At 41.0% G+C, this 24,447-nt stretch overlaps 1 long non-coding RNA gene across 1 annotated transcript in view; it reads left to right on the top strand.

Annotated features, from left to right (window-relative positions):
* The first annotated feature begins 36 nt into the window (after positions 1-36).
* The window catches only part of LOC125293846, a 25,474-nt gene continuing 1,063 nt past the window's right edge, over positions 37-24,447 (top strand). The window contains exons 1-2 of the long non-coding RNA XR_007193446.1: positions 37-111; positions 19,858-19,973. This is a non-coding gene — a long non-coding RNA (uncharacterized LOC125293846). The remainder of the gene's footprint in view (positions 112-19,857; positions 19,974-24,447) is intronic.

Genomic DNA, 24,447 nt, shown 5'->3' with positions numbered 1-24,447 from the left:
CGTTTTGTCTTGAACGGCTTGCCATACGCACCTGACCTGTGCCTGCATAAGCGGTCCTAGAAGGAGATTGTCGCGGTTGTCGTATGAGACGACTCAACGTTGTCGGAAAAGGTGAGTTTGTGATGTATAACAAACGAACGATCATCGTCATCAAGTTTTATGAAATGAATTAAAATCTTCTGAAATAATCAGACAGATAGCTTGCAGAGAAGCAGCCCGTTATCACAAAGCCTATACTATTTTTTTTGGTAGGCATTAGGCAAACTGTAAGCTACGTCTATGTCTGCTGATAGTTTTTCACATTTCGTTTTAGCAAGAAGAATGAATGATGGAAGTAATGCATCACATTAATTATTTTATTCAAAATGGTTAAAGGAATTAGCCGGAGTAAAATGCACTTTAGATCAATTTACGGATGATTGGGAGTACATACGTTGAGTTGACATCAAAATCATGTCATTCGGATGTGTTTTGAGAAAGTTCGATTTTACTGTTTTTAGTCAAAACTCGTTAGCGTGTAAGTGAGAAGGGCATATTATTTCGCCGCTACAAAACGCTATTTTTATACCTCTTCTACAGTTCCAAACAACATTACACTTGGTGGTAGTGAGTAGAGGGTCCCTAAAGCCAAACCGAAGTATCCCGAGGTCTTTATGGGGTCGGATAGAGAGTCCAGAATGAATTTCATCAAGCCAGTACCTTTCCGGAAATGTTGCCGTCTTTGCTCCAAACACATTTGTCGCCCTAGGCAATTGCCTAGCTCGCCTATAGCAATCGCAGGCCCTGTACATACATTCCATGTTGGTCAGTGTTGGGAGCAGTCGTGTTTGTGTTGTTATTTGTCTTTGTCTCAGGAGATTCTGTTGCTGAGAAACAGGCAAGTTTAGGAAGTTTTCAGAACATTTCATGATCAGTTTAGCCTTGTGCTAAGCAGCAGTAGCATCAATTACACGGTTTATTTCTATTCACAATGTGAAAGTCTGGAGTAACCTAATCAGGAAAAAAGATGTTAAGGTGTGATATAACGAGTGACACAGTGTAAATTATTTGTTACATATTTATTTAATATTTATTTCACTTCTACAATTTATCGGAGAATTTATCTAAAATTGTCAGGAGGCGCTCCTCCCTGGCAGACGCCTCTCTCTCTCTGGCAGCCATCTCCCTCTCCCTCTCCGTCATCTCCCTGAAAAATCTCTCCTCCCTCTCTACATCCTCACGGTGCCGCCTCTCCTCCCTCTCCACAGCCTCTTGGTGCCTCCTCTCCTCGCGCTCTGCAGCCTCTCTCGCCTCTCTCTCTCTCTTCTCCTCTCTCTCTCGCTGCTCTCTCTGCATCTCATGCATCACCTTATCAGCCTGCTTCTCATTCTCCTGTAAGGCTTTCAAAATTTCCAGTGTATCTACCCGGCGCCTCTTTGGGGTAGACACCTCAGGAGTCACCGGTGTCACCACAGAAGGGGGTGAGGCCCTCGCCACTTCCGGGTTGGATGAGGCAAAGAGAGCAGGCGGCTCCATAGACGGCCTGCTCCCTATTGCCTCATCCATCAGTGAGTACCACTTCCAAGAAGCAGCGGTGGCCTCACCCCCCTCTGTACTAACACCAGTACGAGGGTTCTTAAGTGCCTGTGGATGGAACGACAACAAAAAAAAGCTGCACTATTTCACTATCAAATGCTAAACACTAACCATGCATTTACATTTCTTACTTACAAAAATACACTACCGTTCAAATGTTTAAAGTCTCTCAATCACCCTAGGTAAAAACACTGACAATGATTCCCAAACAATCCTAAAAGAGTTTTCCAAAAAGATATGTATGGAACAACCTTGTACTAACCTTGTATTTCTGGACCAAGTTCTCCCATCGCTTCCTGATGGCTTTGGCATCCAGCCTCCCCTCCAACCCCTTTTTCTTAATGAATTCCCTGGTAAAAAACACAACAGCAGATCATATCAATGCATTAAATAATACAGAGGCCCACTACCAGAACATTTAACATGACATGAGTACTAGGTTCGCCCACCTAATATGTTATGTTACACATGAAATGCTACTACATTATTACTATATTTCTTATGTTTTGTTTGCAACAACAATATCACAACATTTATTTTGAGGAGATTATTTATCCTGGGGTTGGGCCAGAGATGCATAGACTGCTTTACATGTGTTTAGCCTCCACTACAGCACTGTCAATAACAACGAGCATATGTGATCACGTTAGTTTGAAGTGAAGAACGTAGCGTAATACAACTGGTAATGCAATGTACTTACTCGAATCCAGTAAGGGTCGCATTTCTCCTCCCCGTAAACAAATCTGCGTTGGCAGCACGCCACGGGATAAGCTCCCTTGTATCTTCGTCCGTCCCTAAAACAGATCAAAATACCTCGATGAGACAAAAGGAACTCACCTTGCCCGTCAATAGTATACGTGATATGAAAAATTACAACGGCACAACACTGTATTCACCAGCACATAATCTAAAATAGTCACGAAGCCAGTTTCATAACTTTCTAGCGTTCACACAGATAACGTGCTCGTCCCAATGGATGGATTAACGTGTTAGGTAGCATTAACATACAACGTTATGTTACGTTAACTTGCCAAATGATTATGTCGGCTTCAATCTGTGAGGCCACGTAAGTAATACATTATACGTCAGTAAACGTTTCGTATTACTGCTGTTACTTACATTAATACGATAGAGTTCACATTTAAAACGTGCTCGTCCCAATGGATGGCTTAACGTGGCTTAACGTGCTAGGTTGCTAGGTAGCATTAACATGTAACTTACGCTAATTAACTCGCCAAATGATTATATCGGCTTCAGTCAGTGAGGGACATGTAAGTGATGCATTAGACGACAGTACAATGCCTCGTATTACCACCATTACTTACATTTATATGATTGCGGTGTCGCAGCTCCGGCTGTCTCGGCTGAATTGTCCACCATTATTTTCAAAATTGAAAAATCTTCCCGACGTCCCTGGTCCCTCCCTTTCCGCTTTGTAGTCAAGATGGCGTCCGTTTAGTGTGAGTAGGGTCCATCGTTGCACACTGAATTTTGTGACCGTTTTTAGGGGGTCATCCGGGTACCTTCAGTGCACTGACTTTTTGTGTTATCTACACTATATACTTAAAACTAAGTGTTCGAAGTGTAGAAGTAGGCGGAATGAGACAGACCCACTTTCAACTCTCCGTTTGGGACTTCCGGTAATGGCGGGGTGCTGAGAGGCTGCGATAGACCAACCCTCCTGATTATAACTCCTTGAAAACGTTCAAATTCTACTCATTATCGAAAATTTAGTACTGACTTCGACAGATTTGTGACAATGTCACAAAGGAGGAAGAAGACGGCTGCTCAAAAACAGCAAGAGCAAGAAAAAGACACCGAAATACGAGAGCTTTCTGAATCTGAACACGAGGAGGTGGGGGACGGCGAGTGTGAGTCTGAATCTCTTGACGATAACTCCACAAGTAACCCCAGCACTTCGGATGTCATGAATGCAATAAAAGGAATGGAAAAGCGAATTACAGTTAAGATAGATGGGGTATTAGAAAGGGTTAAAGAAATAACCGAAAGAGTTGAAGAAACGGAAGGACGCATTTCGGGGGCAGAGGACGAAGTAAACCAACTTAAAACTCGCATTACCACTTTACAATCCGAAGTGAAGTTGCTGCTAGAGAAAACGGACGAGATGGAGAATCGGAGTCGGAGAAATAATGTGAGGCTGGTGGGTTTGCCGGAGAACGAAGGAAGGCGATGTCGTGCGTTCCTGGAAAGTTGGATTCCGTCAATCCTAGAGATGAAGGATAGGCCTACCGCGCTAGCACTGTAGAGAGCACATCGAATTGGCCCACGGCCTCAGGCAGAGAATGACGCCTATGCTAGGCCAATTCGCCCGAGAACTCTCATTATGAAGTTTGTCAACTACAGACAGAAGGAAGAGGTTTTGCGGGCGGCCAAAGCTAAAGGGACAGTAGAATATAAGGAGCAAGCAATCCGATTCTTCCCCGACGTCACCGCGGAAACACACAAGAAACAGAGGGCTTACGATGGAGTGAGACAGAAGCTACGGCAGAGAGGAATCGATAAGCATCGCGGTCGATCTTTCCCTTGAGACTGCTCCTCACCCCTGAGAAGGGAAAACCGTGCTGTATGACACTCCTGCCGAGGTAGAGCACTTCGTGGAAGGACTGGGTAGGCCTAACTGAGGAAGAGATGTGTTATTTAAAACTGACTTTGCCATATCCTGATTTTTGACCGCAGTTATATGTTTAAAGTAGGCCTATGTTTAAAAAGTTAATTGCAGATGGACTATATCCTAATCACTTCAGACAGCTGAAGATTTTTTTCTAGTTCTAGTATCAGCAGATTTTTTTTTTTCTCTCTTCAGTCTTCAATCTTTTTTCAACAAAGTGTCTGATGGATAGCCTTTTTGTATTGTGTTAATCCAAAAGAGGGATAATCAGACTGAAGCCTAGTTTGATTAACAGAGTGTACCTACTCTGAACAAAGTTTTCAGTTATTCTCAGATTGAGATAAGATAAGTTAAAATAGGCTATCTGCATGTTTAAGGCCTGTGAAATTTGAAGTTCACTTTGGTGAAAATATGAGTAGAATGATACAACAAGGTAAAGGGTTGTGTTAAAAGTAGTAAATTGAGAGAGCCAATCAGTAGTTAGCTCCTCACAGATGTGTGGATCTAATGTACCCATACAGGGAGAAAACACAGAGGGGGGAGGAGGGATACGTAATGGATGGATTTGTGTGAAGGGATTTAAAAGGTTCAGTTTCAGAGTTTTGGTTTGTGTGGTGCTTATTGTGTTATTGTGCGTGTTTTTTGTTTTTAGTTTTAGCTTCTCTTTGGTAGGTTTATCTCATGATATGAAAGAGGTGCAAAAGGTGAGAAATTACAGTAAAAACTGATGTCTGAAACTGAAAAGGTGAAATTCATAACTTGGAATTGTAGGGGAATGGGTAGCCTTAAAAAAGTGAAACAAGTAATGGACAGAATCAAATTACTTCAGGCAAAAATAATATTTTTGCAGGAAACGCACAGGGGAAACCATTAGAATACAGAGGAGATGGCAGGGTCAGGTCTTTTCATGTTGTTATGCCTCCAATGCCAGAGGAGTGATGATACTTGTTCACAAAACCATCCCCTTACAAGTTGAAAAAGTAACAAAAGATCCAGTTGGTAGATATATTATAGTTGAGAGCTTTTTGTTTGGAGGTAAAGTTCATTTAATTAATGTGTACGGCCCTAATGATGATAGTCCTGCTTTCTTCAGTGATTTGTTTCTCTCAATATCAGATTTAAGAGGACAAAATATTATGGCAGGTGATATGAACTGCACACTGGATCCAGTGAAAGATCGCTCAACTGGCTTAGATACTACACATGCTAAATCTAGGAAAATAATATACATATCATACTGTGGTAATATCTGACCATGTTGCTGTATCATTAACATATAATGATAAAAGGATGACCAACACACCTCCTAAATGGCGATTGCAGGCAGGATGGCTACAAGACCCTTCATTTGTAGAATTTTTGGGTAAACAAATAGACTTTTATTTTGAGATAAATACATCTGAAACATCCGCTTGTATAAGATGGGAGGCGTTCAAAGCCTACATTAGGGGTCAGATTATTGGATTTTGTAGCTCAAAATCCAAACAATCTAGGAAAGACATAAGGCAGTTGGAAAGACAGATCAGTGAATTGGAAAGGACTATATATCAGAATAGGGTAGCAAATAAAGATGAACATGATAAATTACTTCTTTTAAGGGCCCAATATAACGAAAAATCAGCAGTAAGAGTGGCAGCAAAAATCATTAAACTAAAACAGAATTTCTACGAACATGGAGATAAAGCAAGAAAATTACTTGCTTGGCAAATTAAAAAAAGACAAGAGGAACGGGCTATTGTTACAATTGAAACACCATCAGGAAATATTACAGATCCATTAAAGATAAATTAAGCTTTCAGAGACTATTATAATAATCTATATAGCCCAGAAATCTCTCCTAACGATGAGCTACGAACACAATTTATAGATGACCTTGATTTGCCTCAGATTTCAGAGGAAGATCAGCTGAATCTTGAAGAGGGGATTAGTGTAGAAGAGATATCATTAGCTATTGATGCAATGTCATCAGGAAAGACGCCAGGTCCAGTTGGCCTTCCCATAGACATACTGTATATAAGAAATTTAAAAACAAATTGATAAGTCCCTTTTTAGATATGGTAGTAGAGGCATTTGAATCGGGCCTTCTTCCAGCATCAATGAGACGAGCACTAATCACGCTGTTACCAAAACCAGGAAAAAGCAATACAAAATGTGAAAAAATGCGCTCAATAAGTCTTTTTAATTCAGATACTAAAATATTATGTAAAGTGTTGGCACGAAGATTGGGAGCAGTATTACCTAATTTAATAGGAGAGGACCAAAATGGTTTTATACAAAACAGACAAGGATTTCATAACGTAAGAAGGCTTCTCAACATCCTTCAGCGGAATGCGCAAGACACTGCTGTCTTGTCGCTAGACGCAGAGAAGGCCTTCGACCGTGTAACGTGGCCCTATCTATTTGATCTAATGGTTAAATTTGGCTTTGGGGAGAAATTTTGCAAATGGGTTAAGATTCTCTGTAATGACCTAGTAGCAGAGGTGCTTACGAACAATACAGTGTCGAAACCCTTTAATATATCAAGGGGATGTCAGCAGGGATCGCCTCTCTCTCCTCTCCTCTTTGTAATTTCCATAGAACCCTTTGCCATTGCAGTTAGAAAAAATATGGTCATTTCTGGAGTTAAAGTTGATCAGATGGAACACAAAATTGCTTTATTTGCCGATGATGTTCTCCTCTTTCTCAAAAATCTTAGTCATTCTATACCGGCTCTTTTAGAACTTATAAGAATATTTGGGAAGATATCAGGATACAAAGTAAATCACTCAAAAAGTATGTTAATGCTACTAGACAATAATGATAGAGTACAATACCAGAACAATCCTACAATGTTTCATTTAACTGATACTTTTACATATCTGGGAATACGAATTGTACCTAAACTTGAGAACATAGTTTCTGTAAATTATGAACCACTTTTTTGAAAAAATATCTAATTCTATTGATAGTTTGACATTACTACCCATATCCTTAATTGGTCGCATAAATGTTTTAAAAATGAATATTCTGCCCAAATTACTGTACTTATTTCAGAATATCCCTCTACCACCCCCAAAGCACCTTTTCATGAGACTTAATAAGTTATTCACTAATTTTATTTGGAACAACAGGCGTCCCAGACTCCGCCCTTTCACTTTTGTACTTGCCTTATGATAGAGGGGGGCTCCAGTGCCCTAATGTACAATGGTACTATTGGGCTGCTCAGCTCAGAACTATAATGTTTTATTTTTCCACAGAAGGTACCCCATCGTGGGTTAATATGGAATCAGTTGAAGTCACACATGGTCTGACCTTAAAAAGGTACATATATTCAGCTAGAAGAAATATTTTGGAATTCCTAATAATCTGTCTTGTTATAGCCCCATTTGGGGTAATACAGACTTCAAACCGGGAAGATTGGATGCAGGGTTTAAAAGTTGGGCAGATAAAGGGATAAGGTCCATAAAAGACTTGTATTCTTCAAACAAACTGATGTCCTTTGAGGAAATAGTTAATACATTTAATATACCAAAAAATCATTTCTTTAAATATTTACAAATAAGAAACTTTATTTTTGTAGCCCAAAAGAACTCTTTAGACATGCCAGTACTAAACAGCTTAGAGACAGAAATGGTAAAAGACTGCTATGCAAGAGGCTTCATTTCACATATATACAGAATTATAATATCGGGATCACAAGAATCATCAGTTAATAAATTAGAAGCCTGGAAGAAAGATTTAAAAGAAGATCTATGTTTGGGTGATTGGACAGAGGCATGTAAGGAAGCTCAAACGCAAACAATAAGTGTAAGATTGAAATTATTGCAATATAAATGGTTGATGCGGACTTACATAACTCCAGCTATTCTACACAAGTACAATAAGAATATTCCTGATACCTGTACAAAATGCAACAAATTCAAAGGTGATTTTTATCATTGTATTTGGGAGTGTGAATACATAATGTCTTTCTGGAAAGGGGTGAGGGATATGATCAATAAAATGACAAGTATCAATCTAACACTATCAGCAAAAACATTTGTTCTGCACTTATACCCTCTAGAAATGTCATTGAGAAGAAAGGAATATGTTTTGTGTTTGTTGCAAGCGAAGCGTTTAATTGCTTTATTTTGGAAAAAAAATCCAAGCACCAAATGTAAATGACTGGCTGAAAGAAATGGCAGCTAACATGGCCATGGAAAAAATAACTTATATAGTGAAAGGTAAAAGCAACAAATTTGAGGAGATATGGTACCCATTCTTGTCCTTTCTGGAAGAGGGTGGAGGTAATGGGATGTCAGATGTGAGTAATACTAATACTGACTGAGAAGCTTTTTATTTTTTATTTTTACTTTTATCTTTATCTTTATTTTAGGTTTTGTTTTTTCTGTTATATTATTGTTATTTTAATTTGGTGTATGTTTGGATTGTATGGTATTTTTTTTGTGTTGTACTGTCCTTCAATTTCTGTGTTTAATGTGTAATTGTATGAAAGTTAAAATCTAATAAAAATATTTTGGAAGAAAGAAAAAAAAAAAAAACTCTCCGTTTGGGACATCACTCAGTGTCACTGACATCCCATTCAAAGATGCAGAGTTAATGTCCCGTCCCACACACTCCCCTGCTAGCTGACAGAACTTCCTCTTGGATCCATTGAAACAGTGCTTGAAGAGGACAGAGGCAGTCCCACTCTCATACCCGCTTATCATGGGGTTGAGTACGGACAGCATTGGACCATCTGGAAAACAAAAGCCCATCGTGACTGAGCAGAGTCTTATTGTGGCGGCTGCTAAAACAGCCAGGTTAGGGGGGTGCTGTGCCGCACCAGGCTACAGCACTTGTACCATACGGGTCCAAGTGCCCACGGGGACCCAGGTTCGAGTCCAACCTGTGGTCATATCCCGATCCCACCCCATCTTTCTCTCTCCCAATCTATCACTTCCGGTCTGCCTCTTCACTGCCCTATCATAATAAAAGGCAAAAAGGCAACACCTGATCTGAGTTGCTAAGATACGCACTACAACTTAGTATGTTAACCAGCCGCCTCAGTCATGCAGTCAGTATTCAATGCAAAGCTTATATTTGGGGCTGTATGTCACATCCATAAATAGGCCTATATACCTTTAATATGGGGTGAAGAGAGCTTTTTAAAGTTTACTATAAGATATTTTGTAGTATCCCAGTTTATACTATTTTTTGTGCTTGAATGCCATGTTATCTGTTTAGAAAGATAAAAATAAAATCTTTAGATTTAGAAATATAGCTTAATACCTTTTGATATTTTTTTATTTCTGAGCAGTCTTTCGTTTGGGGTTGCTCAGTTCTGGGTTTAACAGTGCAACAATAGTCACTCACCAGCATCTTCATGTCTGATGTTCATCATGTTCACAGTGAAGATTCTGTGTGTGATGCCATCAGAAATGGACACACCAGCAGCACACTTAGACAGATTGTCTTTCTTACACCAGAGCTTAGTATGATTTTCATGTTTCTTCTCATAGAGGCAGGGGATGATGGCTGACTGGCCCTCCTGTACAGACACAGCACTGATCCTACTGCAGTCTGTGGAAATCACAATAAATACTTCCAGGTGTTACCATAGAAACATGCTGTCTAAATTTACATATTAGACACTTACTTTTCTCCAAAAAAACTTACAACACAGAATAACAATAACCAGAACAATAGCACTAAAAGTAACAGTTTAAAAATGTGTGTAGTGCAGACAGCACAGTACTCTATTGCAGTGGTTCTCAAACTTTTTCTGACATTCCCCACTTTGGAGGTGGGGAATTTTCAAGCCCCACCTGATTTCGCATTTTGGTTCCACGTTACATTTCCCATCTCGGTCCGCTGGATCAAGATGTTATTTTAATTCATATGTTGGTCTGTTTATGACACTTATGTTTGGGTGTGGCTGTTTTGTTTTGAATTTATGTCAAAAAAGAAAGGCATTATTAAAAATAGACACAAAAAACAAATTCCCTCCTGTTTCTCGTGCCCCACCTGTCATGTCCCTATTCCCCACTAGTGGGGCCCGCCCCACACTTTGAAAACAACTGCTCTGTTGGGTAAAGCTGGCCAACTACAGCTCGCTCTTAAAGGAACACGCCACCCAATGTCAGTAGTAATATATGTTCTTACCTTAACTTTCACGAGTTGAGTCATACCTCTCCCCTGTCGGTACGTGCACTCAAACGCTCTGGTGCGTGGCTGGACTGTGTTAGCATGTTGCTATGCTAGCGGGCTTTGCCGTAACTAGCCGTAGAAGTAATCAAAAGCATCCATGTTTTCCCGACTTAAATACAGTTGCACGAGTAGTTGATAGAAATGTTCACGCCACGCAACATGAAACGTGGCGATTTTCCGCTTAATAAACAGGAGAACTACAATGTGTGGCGCAATAGCACTTGGGAGTACTTCGACCTAGCGTAGTAGGATTGTTAACACCTAATTGTAGATCCTATCCACCACAGAGTTTAGAATCCATGCTGGATCGACCCTCAGCCTCTCCCTTCCCTCTGAGCGAGAGAGAGGCACACACACTAGAGATGCGCTGATGGGCTATTATTTCAACCATAACTGCATAGCAAAACTTATCATCCATCAGCACCAAAGTTTTTGGACCAATTTTCAAAACCGCACCCGCCCACCATCCGCTGGTTGTTTTAATGTAGGCTATATGGGTGATGCAGCGCTGCTGACGTGAGGCTAGAAAGCCCTTGCCTGTTCTAGAAAGACTGATCCAATGCAGCAAATATATTAAAAGGCTAAAGTCGTACATTGGCTATGTTGTAGCCTATCCCTTGAATATCAGCAGCAAACTCAGTCTCTGTCTCGTGGCGTGTTCCTTTAATACATCTGTGCCTAGGGGCCCAAAAGTTCATAATCCGCCCATGGAGCTGGCAAACACATTGCAGAACTCTGCAGGTCCAGGACTCATGCTGCAGGACACTGAAGTCAAGTGCTTGCTCTTTGCAGATGATTTGGTTTTGCTGTCACCGACGAAAGAAGGCCTCCAACATCACATGCCTTGTTTTCTCGATCAATTCGCTCGACGTGCACACATACATATCGTTTTGCTCCTATTATATCACCTAGCCAGGAGCAAAAGTATCGTCACTCGTAGAAGCAGATTCGAGCACTTGTATCAATTGACTTGTAGTCGTGCAAGAAAATCAAAGCGATCTGTAGAATTTTATTAATGAGAAATTATTTCACAGAGGCACAACTTCGGATGCATTAGTTCACATTTGGGTTTACAAATGCACGAATGTTGTGCATGTTCTCAGATTATGAAACACGGATGTGCAAATGTGTTTCGCACCAACTGCGCTGCAACGATTGGAGCAAAAGTGTCGAGTGTGTGACTCTTGAAAGTTGTGACTCACAGGATAGGATTTGTGCACCTGTAAAAAGGATTTGTGAACCCGTAGCCCCTATTTTGTGTTAACAAGATATAAAAAAATATGTACAACTTCAACTTTACTGTTACACATTTATGACTTTAGTGTGCACATGCAAAATCTGCAGTTAAATGTGTTCGCCACTTTTGCACCCAATATACCTTCATACAGAAATAAGCATGTCTCCTCATCAGTACCAAAGGCAATGCTGCACAGCTTAAGAAGATAAAGAGAGGTCCAGATAGAGAGCGACACCATGCTGCTTGTGCCACGGCTAAAAGAGCTAAAGGATCCTGAACTCAACACACTGCTAACAACAGCACAGCAAACACTACTCTTGTTGTAAAATAAGGCCTGTTGTTAAAGTTGTAACACACACACATCACATGCACTTGAACTGTTTTCCATGTTGTTAATTGCTTTTACTAAAAATGCGTTTGCCAAATGTAATGTAATGTAAAGCAATACCAACAAAACACACACACTTGTACTGGTATAAAAAACAAGGCCTTGTTTGAGGAGATAAAAAACACACACACATGCCTGCAGCAGAGACGATCATCTCACAGCCATGAGCATGCACACACACACACACACACACAAACACAAACACAAACACACACACAGAAACACACACGTCTGCAGCAGAGCTAAGCATCTCTTGGGCAGCCAACAACACAACCCCTCCCGCCACACACACATTCCACCAATCACCAACCCCCCGCCACACACACACACTCACCAATAACACCATCAACACACAAACCACATGCAGAATGTTTCTTCTTCTACATATTCATAAGTTTAGTCATCTAGTTCATATGATATTCAGCTTTATTGTCAATGCACAAATTAAATACCAGTAGTCTAAAACAAAATGCCGTTTTACCCAGTGGTGCAAATAACTGACATGTCCAAAAGGGCCTTCATGAAATGCGTTGCGAGACTGTTCATACACAATTTAACGGGCCAAGTTGAAGAGCTACTGTCCGTTATTGTTTGTGCATTTAATATGCTGATTTATGTTCCCTTGCATTTTGCAACTATGAGGTCCATGGTTAGTCTGGCTTTCGCCAGACCAAGCTCAATCTTTTGACGTAATCTTTTGATTTTCACCCAGCCTAGTCCATGGTAGGCGCCCGATAGAAATATTGTTTAATTTTGCGATTGAGATATCCGGGCACTGGCGCCCCCCCTGCGACGTGTTCGCCCCCCGGTTTCAGAGCTATTCTAAATGCAAAAATGCATAGAGGGACCAAACCGTGGCTGTTAACAAACTATAAGCTATATAAGGTAGGCCCTATGCTAGGCCTATTACACAACACAAATTGTCACTAGGCTATGCTGGCGACCCAAATAAAATCTCATTTGGGAACCAATGGCTTACAGTATCAAGCGGACTTAAGCTGCCACCTCTTGGCGAAAAGTTAATAGTTTTGCACATCAGTAGTAGGCTAATACATTCACGTAGCTGTGTGAATCACGGAAAGGGTGAATGAAGTGGACACTTCTAAATGGAACCCAACCCACTGTACAGTAGCTCAAGGTCTGTGGCTAAAGCAGCCATAATTAAAGCGTTATCATTGTTTAGATACTTCACACACACATGTTTTTCAATCGCATAGACTACAACTACCAAGCTGGAATCAAAGCACATCAACTTCCCTCTCACACCCTAAACACGCACTTCGAACAAACAAAAAGCGCCTCAGTCTCACGGTATGGCCATAGGCAAAACTGTATCTGACCGTAACATTGGTACTAAATAAATCATCCATCGCAAAGAATGATTTTTGTAGCACGTGCAACAAATATGTGTAGGTACAGCCCTGCCCTGAATACATCTCAACGTGCGCTCTAAAACATCTGGTTTAAATGTAGTCTACATTAGGCTACATTAGGCTGACGCATTTTGGAGATGTAGATCATGGGTGCGTTAATAAATCTACATTGCGGCAGGTTGACACAAATTATTCACTTTGACGAATTGATGTAGTTTCAGTTAGCCTACTTTACTTTGAGCCATGCTCTTCCTTACTTGAATCACCTTTGAAAATAGAGGATTGAAGTAGCCTATATTGGGTGTTTGGGAATGAACGTTGACTCAGATGCTTTTTGAAGAAATGTGCCATGTGTTTAGGATGCATCATAGACAGGTTATCTTTCAGGTAGCCTATATATTTTCCATTAGAAAACCATCATGTAGCAGCTAACTCACTTAGCTCCTGTTAGTAGCCTAGGTTATGGTCATAAGCAAATGAGATGACCGTCGAAAGATACAATTAGTGCTGTTATCAATTTGCTTGGTAGCCTATAAATGCATTTATGGTTTTCTACAAATACATCAATAATCAAATCGGCCTCCATCACTCAACCATGCTAACGGTAACATTAACATTATTTTACCTGCTATTGATAGGATTAACATAGCCTACCTGCAGTAAAAAACAAGCATGTCCGATAAACATTCTCAGATTTATTTTGGCTTCAAGAGGAAATGGGAATTGCATGTCATGCAGAAATCATCCTACCCTTATTAGACGTTCTCTGCGGTAAACTACTGTACAGTCTTGTCCTTGTAGGAAGCGTAGTGTCTTTCCAACCCACTTTAGATTAACTTCCAACAAAGTTATGTCTCACTGCAACGATGCGCCATCTAGTGAACAAACGACTACGTGACGCCAATACTGGAATTGCAGCCAAAGCGAAGCGGTCATATAGGGATTGTCAAAGTTTTTTTTTTTTTGTTTGTTTTTTTCCGTCATCTACTTCCTGAATTTTTGGTCAACGATACCCGGGACACCGAACCACCGGGGCACATGAAATTTGGTGGGTATGTAGCCCTACTAGACTTTTATGGAAAAATTTCATTTCGTTCCCCCCCCCGTGCTGGGCCCCCCGAACCGCAAAAAGGTTTTCCTAAATAAAGCAGTTTTTCCTAAATAACTACCTATACCGTGGCACTGAGGATGAAGAATCTTTTATGGTATGTTGGTCTCAAGGGCCCATATCAATCTGGCCCATAAACACTCATTTGTGATTTTTGGTAAAAAAAATGAAAATGCAATATTATTCTGCTACCACATAACTTTCAGTGTCCCGCCGGCGGGACGGTTACCCCCCTCCCCCACCTCCCCCCAACATTCTAAATCAATTGTATGCACCATATTGCTATGTAGCATAGTAATGTTATACACCATTTCAAAGCTTTGACTCTTGGGAATCCAAAAATGACAACTTTTTTCATGTACAATCTGTATAGTGCTTTACATTTTCAGATAAATCTTATTATGTCTCAATTAAATTTGATCCAAAATGCCCCCCTCCCCCCCTTCCGCTTTTGGTGCTACCCTGACTTCTGGCTGCAGTGTAGCTGCAGCACAATAAGTAGATGCAACATATTGGGTACTGAAATATTCACAAGAATCCATAGAAATTGAATCTTCATGTTGTGTTATCCAATATTAGTTGTACAGATGTATAGTCTATCTTATACACACTCATTGAACCAACAAAGTAAATGCAAAAATAGAGACATTTTTGTAATCATTCCATATTTAGTGTAGTCATTCCATATCAGAACCCCTGAAGTATAATCCAAATACAAGCATAAAACCTCAAAGTGTTACCTTTCATTTGAGACCAGGATTATGCTTCTACACAAAGGGGTTTATGTGCAGTAAGCATTTGATTGTCAGTATGCATTTTGGATAACAAAAAGTCCTATGGGGAGTATCCATAGGCATTTTACAAAACGCATGGGCATACCTTGGCAAATAATAGTCTAAAGCATTCATATTTTCATTCTATATTGATCTACTTTTGCACACAACTTCACAAGACCTGGTGCTAGGGCTCAGTTGTGTTTCTAAGGGATATCAAGAGACCTAGAGGGCTGAAATGTGGTCAGTTCAGAGATGCTTGTAATCCGGCAGAAAGAAAAAACTATATTCTAGCCTCTGTAACTCTTTGTGAGTACATCACACATTTATTGTGACTGTTTCCTACGAAAACTAGAAGTTCTCAGCTTTCTATAGAGGTCCAACATTTGATGGTAGGCCCCAGAAGAGGTGGGAACAATGCCCTTGTAAATAGGCACAGTGCAATTTCAGGCAAAAACTTCAAATTCTTTTTGAGAATTAAGCTGTTAATCGCCCCTACCTTCAGTTAAGATGTTCAGAACTGCACCAAATTTTATGTGTATGATTGACCTGGCATGGGTATGCCAAGTTTCGTAGAATTTCATCCATGGGGGGGTCTAAAAAAAATTAGGTTATGTGTACATTTAGTGACTGTACACTCATTGGCCTGTAGATGGTGGTGCACACATATACACATGCACACACACACAGGCACCCACATACTATCGGTATTAGAACGGCCAATACATAATTACAAAATCAGTAGGATTAAAAGAAAGCCAAAATAAATATTCATCATCATCATCATGGCTGCATTTCCAGTATTGGCGATAAGTAGTCGCTTGTCCACTAGATGGCGCATCGTTGCAGTGAGACGTAATTTTGTTGGAAGTTAAAAGTGGGTTGGAAAAACAATGGACGCTTCCTACAAGGACTGTAGTTTACCGCAGAGAACGTCTAATAAGGATAGGATGATGTTCACATGAAATGTAATTCCCATTTCTTCTTGAAGCCGAAATAAATCTGAGGATGTTTAACGGACATGCTTGGTTTTTACTGCAGGTACGTTAATCTTATAATATCAATAAGGACCTAGGTAATGTTACCTTTAGCGTTGGTTGAGTGATGGAGGCCAATTTGATTGATTGCATTTGTAGAAAACTATAAATGCGGTTATACCAAGCAAATTAATAGCAGCACTGTAATTGTATCTTTCGACTGTGCAATGGATGATTTTACCAATGTTACACCGGTCTGATACAGTTTTGCCTATACATGCGTGAGACTGAGACGCCTGTTTATTTTGTTTTAAGTGCGTGCAGGGTGTGAGAGGGGAATCGATGTGCTTTGATTTCAGCTTGGTAGTTGTAGTCTGTGAAATTAAAAAGCATGTGTGTGTAAAGTATCCAAACAATGACACCTTCATTTAATTATGGCTGCTTTAGCAACACACCTTAAGCTACTGTGTAGTGGGTCCCATTTAGAAGTGGCAACTTCATTCGCGCTTTCCTTGACTCATAGAGCTGCGTGAATTTTATTACAACTTTTCGCCACGATATGACAGTTTAAGTCCGCTTTGATACTGTAAGGCGAAGCCATTGGTTTCAAAGGAGATTTTATTTGTGTCGCCAGCATAGCCTATTGACAATTTATGTTGTAAATAGGCCTACCTTATAGACCTACTGTAGCTTAGGGAAGCTAACAGCTTTCTATTAGGATCTAGTTTGTTAGTTGCAGTTTTGTCATAACTCCCTGATGCATTTTTGCATTTAGAATAGCCAGAGCGTGGATATCTCAATCGGAAAATTAAACAATATCGGGTGCCTATGGACTAGGCTGGGTGAAACCAGCCTGATCTGCCCGCTATTTATTTTTTGATTTCTTAAAAGATTGAGCTTGGTCTGGTGAAAGCCAGACTATCCATGGACCTCAGTTACACAATGCAAGGGAACATGAATCAGCCTATATTTTACTTAACAATAGCGGACAACAGCTCATCAACTTTGGCCCGTTAAAATGTGTATGAACAGTCTAGCGACGCATTTCATAAAGGCCCATTTGGACATGTCAGTTATTTGCACCACTGGTTAGATGTAAAACAGCATTTCGTTTCAGACTACTGTTACTTAATTTGTGCATTAACAATAATGTTTCAGACTACTGTTACTTAATTTGTGCATTGACAATAAAGTATTACATGAACTAAAGATGACTAAAATCTTATGTAGAAGAAGAAACATTCACAAAAAATCCATCCATCCAAAACGACCTTTGTTTTTGATAGCTGTTGAAAAACGGCATGGAACTGACAAGAGATGTTTTGTTTATTAATAAATAAATAAATAAATAAATAAATAAATAACATTATGCTGATACCTTTTGCTTTTCCCAAATACAATGTAGCCTACAGGTGTAAGTGACCTTTCATCAATCCAGTTGCAATGGATGAACTGTGATGAACTGCCCTACTTGGGATTGTTTAGAGATTTTAAAGGTTTTATAACAATGCTACATCTTCTTTGGCTATTCTACAATCTATTCACCTTTTCAGCACCAGTAGGCTACTTTCTGTGCAGCCGCACACACACACTCAGGCATGCCAAACAAGCATACACAAAAGTTTCAAGAGTGGGGATGGAGTAAAATATGGAGACAAATTGAAGTGTGATTTATTTTCGCGGAACGGATGTACAGGACTGAGCGGCGGTCATATTTTGTACCGCTATGCGGTACATCTAGTTATTATTATGATGAATATTTGGTTTTCCTTTAATACTACTGAATTTGTAATTATGTATCGGCCGTTCTAATTGCCAATACTGATGGTATACGTTCCTGTGTGTGTGTGTGCGTGTGTATATGTGTGCACCGCCATCTACAGGCCAATGAGTGTACAGTCACTAAATGTACACATAACCTAATTTTTTTTAGAAATTCTACGAAACTTGGCATACCCCCAGAGAATGTCAGGTTAATCATACACATAAAATTTGGTGCAGTTCTGAACATCTTAACTGAAGAGAGGGACGATTAAAGCAGAATGATATTGCATTTTTCATTTTTTACCGCGGGGGTGCAAATCACAAATGAGTGATTATGGGCCAGGTTGATGTGGGCCCTTGAGACCAACATACCATACAAATTTCTTCATCCTCGGTGCCACGGTTCAGGTAGTTACTTAGGAAAAACTGCATTCTTTGGGTTTCGGGGGGCCCAGTGCGGAGGGGGAGTGGCCCCCGGGGACCAAACGAAAATTTTCCGTAAAAGTCTAGTGGGGCTACATACCCACCAAATTTCATGTGCCCCGGTGGTTCGGTGTCCCGGGTATCGTTGACCAAAAATTCAGGAAGTAGATGACGGAAAAAAAAAAAAACTTTGACAATCCCTATATGACCGCTTCGCTTGCTTCGCTAGCGGCGGTCATAAATAATTATACCAGAAAGTTCCAGAATTATGACTTGAATACATTACATTACATTACATTACATTTAGCAGACACTTCTTGACCAAAGTGACTTACATATGTCAGCTATATTACAAGGGATCACATTGTCCCCGGAGCAATTTGGGGTTAAGTGCCTTGCTCAAGGGCACAACGGTGGAACCCGGGAATTGAACCGACAACTTTCGCTAGCCCAGCTCCTTAACCACTACACTACCACCGCCCCAGAAGTTAGTTAGTTATTACTTTGTTAGTTGATACTTTGAGCACTGATGCAGTCAGCAGAGGCCTCTTACATTGTTTGCAGGTACAGTAGGCCTACTATACATTTCATTCCGTTTTCGATGGCAAATGCGAAACAGCGCCAAAACAACCACCAGTGGACAAAAAGAGTATTACATGTGTACTGTTAAGACCCGCCATAGAGAATGAATGGAAGAAATTACGGAGGTTATACTTTGACGATGTCGTACTCCCGTGCGGGCCGGATCCTATATACCACGGACATGTTTTGGGGGGCCACCTAAAATGAGGTGGCGGGCCGTATCCGGCCCGCGGGCCGTAGTTTGGGGACCACTGCTATAAGTCATCTCTCTGCCCAGTAGAGTCCTCTTTGAGGGAGAGCTGGAGGGAGTGGATCCTGTCCCTTCTAATGCAGTTCCATCTCCTCATCAGTACTAAAGGCAATGCAGTACAGCTTAAGGAGTTTAATATTAAGAGAGGTCCAGAGAGACAGCTACACCATCCTGCTCGTGTCACGACTAAAAGAGCTATAGGATCCTGAACTCAACACACCTAACAACAGCACAGCAAACACTATTCCAGTACACACAAACAGTGAACACAGGCCCTGTGTGTGTGCGTGTTTGTTTGAATACTGCTGATCCTGTGTGTGTGTCTATGGATACTGCTGATATTGTGTGTGTGTGTGTGTGTGAATACTGCTCATCAACAGGCTTTCCTTAAGGTCCGTTGTTAAAGCAATAAACAAAACACACACACTTGTACTGGTGTAAAAAAACAAGGCCTTGTTTGAGGAGACAGAAAAACCAACATGATGAAAAATGACGAGAAGCAAGAAGAATTTTAAAGAGAAGCAGCGTACATTTCAATTTTAATCTCTCATGCAGAAAAGGAGAGGTTGAAATCTCTTCTTAGATTTTTATTTTATTTTTCCGTGTACAGTGTGTAATCCGGAGGAAACATGTGTCTGAATGTGGAACCCAGAAGAATTGTACAGACCCATCACTTTGAGTTTCTGCAGCTACACACGACCAGCAATCCTACCCAACATCCATCAGGTGAGAAATGAGTCTTCTTACCTGAGAGTCAACACTGGAGGAAGAGGAAGAACAGCACCAGCTGATGAAGAGCCATGAGTGTGTGTGAGGAGTGTGTGTGAGAGTGTGTGACGAGACAGAGTCGACACACACAGGAGTGAGAAGATGGCTGTCTTGGTGTTCTTGTTATTTCTGGTCAACCTTCTTCCTGAATGTTACTGCCTCTGATGATGTGTCTGTTGGTCTTCTCTCAAAGAGGGCTTTTATATGTGTATGTGTGTGTGTGTGTGTGTGTGTGTGTGTGTTTGTTATTAAAAGTGCCAATGAAAATATTTGAGCGAAAACCCATCTTCACTCACAACAACTTCACTCAACCACCAACGAGTCTACATCTTTTATCTCAATACAGGATAAAAGCTCAATACTAGCCATTGGCTAGTTTCATGTAAAATAGTATAGAGTACACTAATTGTTATTGAGTAAAGGAGTATTGTTATGGAATAAGAAGAGTATTGTTAGTGAGTAATAGAGTAATAAGAGTTTCAGGAGCCAGAGAACCAGGAGGGACGCACACACACCCTCAGTATGTCAACTATTGTTGATCCTCTGTGTGTGTATATGTGCATACTTAAGCAATAAGCCCCAAGAGGCCGTAGGTTATGCTGATTCTACAACAGCTAAGGGGTGTTGTTAGTACGACGCGCTAGCGGAGTGGTAGCGCAGTAATATAGAACGGAATGCGGTCAAGGTGTATGTTTGTGCTGAATTTTACAACGGCATCGAACGCGATTCAACCAATCATAATCAAGGACCAGAACTATCAGTTTTAGAAATGTGAATACTTCTGATCCCATGTGTATGTGTGTGTTTGAATACTGCTGAGCCTGTGTGTGTGTGTGTGTATACATGCGTACAACATGACCTTGGTAAACAGGTCAAGATTTATTTGTAATGCAGTTCTATGCTGATCCCATACGTTAGACCAGCACATCCGGGAACTTGACTCGTGACAAACGTTCCCGCCCCTTTCGGGGGGAAAACAAACAACCCCTCTCATTAACTCCAACGCAAATTAGGGTCAATAAATGTAATTCGTACAGAAATCGCAGGAGTAAATAATAACAAAAAATACCACAAATCAATATGACCACTCAATACATAACCACTTTGCCGGTCGTTGACCGTGAAAGATACCTACAAAAGCTTAATTCAATTAATATAACAACATGTCCCTTCAGTCTCGAAAGTACCATGGTGCAACAACCCCACTCAGTGACCAGAAGTGTCATACGGTCTTCTCTTCTTATGGCTTATAGCCATCATTTTCTCTGTCAGGATTTTTTTGAGGACATGGCAGGCAAAAGAAACTCAGGGAGGGGTTCTTAGCTGTGTGGTTGGTACATGTCTACCGGTTCACTCTGGCTTGTTCTGAGGGAATGTTTTCCCCTCAAAAGGGGCATGGCGCAAACAACCTGCTCTGTGTGACGCGGGTCCGGTTGTAAGTATATGTGTGTAGCCTATTGTGTAAGTTGTATGTGTGTGTGTGTGAGACTGAGAGCAAGGTAGATGAGGGCCAACATGTTTTGGGGATAATTCATCTCACTGGCTATCCCAGCATGCTCTCTGACAGGAAGTGAGGAATGTTACCAGAGAATGTCTAATAAGGGGAGAACCTTCACTCTCGGAACTCTTCCGGTGTGGTACTGCATCTAGGGGCGCTCGCGGGCGAGTCCAGAATGAATGGAGGTCTATGGAGCTGTACCCCTCAAAATCCACTTTTCTTGGGATATAATTTTTTTTCAAGTAATTTGAATATTGTATTCGAAAGGGGAGGCAAAGACAATACACTTGGTTGAGTATTATATTTTTTAAGTCACTTAATTGTTCTAAAAAGCCTTTCAAATGTGTCAATGACGTCATTCATTAGCATGATCATAGCATAGCATAGCATCAATGCTAGCATGTTATGGGCAACAACGACTCAACCTGTAAGAAAACGAAAGGACATGACTCCTGGATTAGTTCACTTTTAATTGATAATCCATATACATTTTGCGAAAAATAAAATAAAATCTGAGGGTTTCAGTTGTTAAATAGGTGAAAACAATAAATTTAGCCATGTAACTCCATAGGACCCCATGTATTTTGGACTCGCCCGCGATCGCCATCTAGGTGAACTCTGGTAAACTGCAGCCAAATTCGGTTTGTATGGGATTAATAGAGAGTGGTGAGGCTCTCGTGTTACCCACGCAGCAGTGCATCTGACCTCTGACTTCTGTGAGTGCAGGGGGCCTGGAAACGGGCCAAACAGAACAGAAATACATTGTTAGAACATCATCAGGTGCTATCAGAACAGACACACACTGGTAGAACATCAGGTGCAAAAGGAACAGGGAACACACTGTTAGAACATCAGGTGCTATCTGAACAGAGACACACTGAACATTAGGTATCTCAACAGAGAACACACTGATAGAACATCAGGTGCAAACAGAAAAGAGATATGATGTGAGGACACCTGAACTACAGAACAAGATTGTAAACTAACACACATGACCACATTGAGACAGGTGAGAACATCAGGTGAGACAAGGAAACAACTACACACACTTTAAAGGCACCCTTAAGAGTTTTTTTTCCATTTCATTTTGATGGCACATAACCTCATAACATGACAAACGGCACTTCTGCCATCGCCTGAGCGGCCCTCTATAGACGAGTACCGACCTACTGTAGCGACTTTCTATGTTTGGGTAAGAACACTTACAACTTGCCGGAGGTTCGTATGGTTATTCCAGGCTAGTAGAAGTAGGAAAGAGAGTAGAGGAAGTGTAAGCCTCTAGTTCTCAGGCCAGGTGTCAGTGACCCTTCCAGAAAGGGGTCACCGCAGGGTCTCTGTGTGAGTGTGTGTGTGTGTTCATGTGCACAAGCACATTATGTGTTGCTGATAACAGTCACCAGTGCAGTCGTGTAGTGAGTACCTCGTCCATCTGACGCTGTAGGAGATGTGTTGGTGACAGACGCTAGTGTCCCTCCCGTCGGACATGTTAGGAGGAGATGTGAGGACATCAGTTGAGCAGCCGCGAGCCGCATGGGAGGAGGCAAAGAGCCGCAGGTTGGCCACCCCTGCACTAGAGTGTCCCTCCCCTCGGACATGTTAGGGACGCTAGCAGACGCTAGCAGTGGTGGCTTTTAGCCTCCTTGCTAATCACAACACTCCTCAGACCCATCCCATACACTGCTCACCACACCACCTAAGCACACACACACACACACTTCAGAAATAATCTACACACACCTTTCAGTTGAATATTATAGAGAGAGAGAGAGATCATAATCAAGGACCAGTCGTGTAGTGAGTACCTCGTCCATCTGACGCTGTAGGAGATGTGTTGGTGACAGACGCTAGTGTCCCTCCCGTCGGACATGTTGGGAGATGTGTAAGTGACAGACGCTAGGGCAGGGCTGGCTAACCAGTCCAGCATGAAGAGCCAAAAAACAATTCCACACAGCTCAAAAGAGCCGCACAACAAAAAAAGATGCCCACACTACAACAGCGACTTAGGCCTACAGTTTAAATAGATCTTCTCTTTTTCATTTTAAAGTGAGACACTTGGCAGATGCTACAAATGATTGTTTTCAGGAATGAGTAGAAAGCAACAAAGATATCTGACACACATCACAAATTTCCCCTCACTAAATGACTTATTAGCATGAGAAATGCTCCAATGTAACAACTGATATGATGACAATGTGACCGTCAAATGTTCCGTCAAGTGAAAGAAAATACACAAAAAGACAAACAAGTCTGCTTCTCTGACTGACGTCTATATAGCCTACCTTTACGTTGTAGCCTACTTGCAAAGGTCAGTGCCTTTGGGAAATGTTCAGGTTTGAAGCTTTATGCATCAGTTAAGTCTGGCATACCAAGTACCAAACTAACGTGTAGAACACGTTTTTTAACTGTGTTATTTTGGTTAGATTGACATATCAACCAGAAGGGTTATGCTAGCGTACAAAAAAGATTAATCCTCCTTTTGAATGTGTTCCTCTTTCTATTTATACTTAGCGTCAGGGTTTTCCTGATTACACTTGGCTAAAGAAACAAATGTGTCTGCTTCTTTTTGGGCTATATTCCTATTCATAACATGACGGTAAAATTATTTTAATTTAAACATTGCAGCCTAACTATTGGCATTACTATCAACTTATGAAAAGCATTTTCATTTACCAGAAATATAGGCTAAATCCAAGGAGATGTGAGGACATCAGTTGAGCAGCCTTGAGCCTAGGGAGGAGGCAAAGAGCCGCAGGTTGGCCACCCCTGCACTAGTGTCCCTCCCCTCGGACATGTTAGGGACGCTAGCAGTGGTGGCTTTTAGCCTCCTTGCTAATCACAACACTCCTCAGACCCATCCCATACACTGCTCACCACACCACCTAAGCACACACACACACTTCAGAAATAATCCACACACACCTTTCAGTTGAATAT

Source organism: Alosa alosa, chromosome 4, assembly GCF_017589495.1.
Source record: "Alosa alosa isolate M-15738 ecotype Scorff River chromosome 4, AALO_Geno_1.1, whole genome shotgun sequence".
Taxonomy (NCBI): Eukaryota; Metazoa; Chordata; class Actinopteri; order Clupeiformes; family Clupeidae; genus Alosa; species Alosa alosa.
This window is presented reverse-complemented; position numbering and strand designations above follow the sequence as displayed.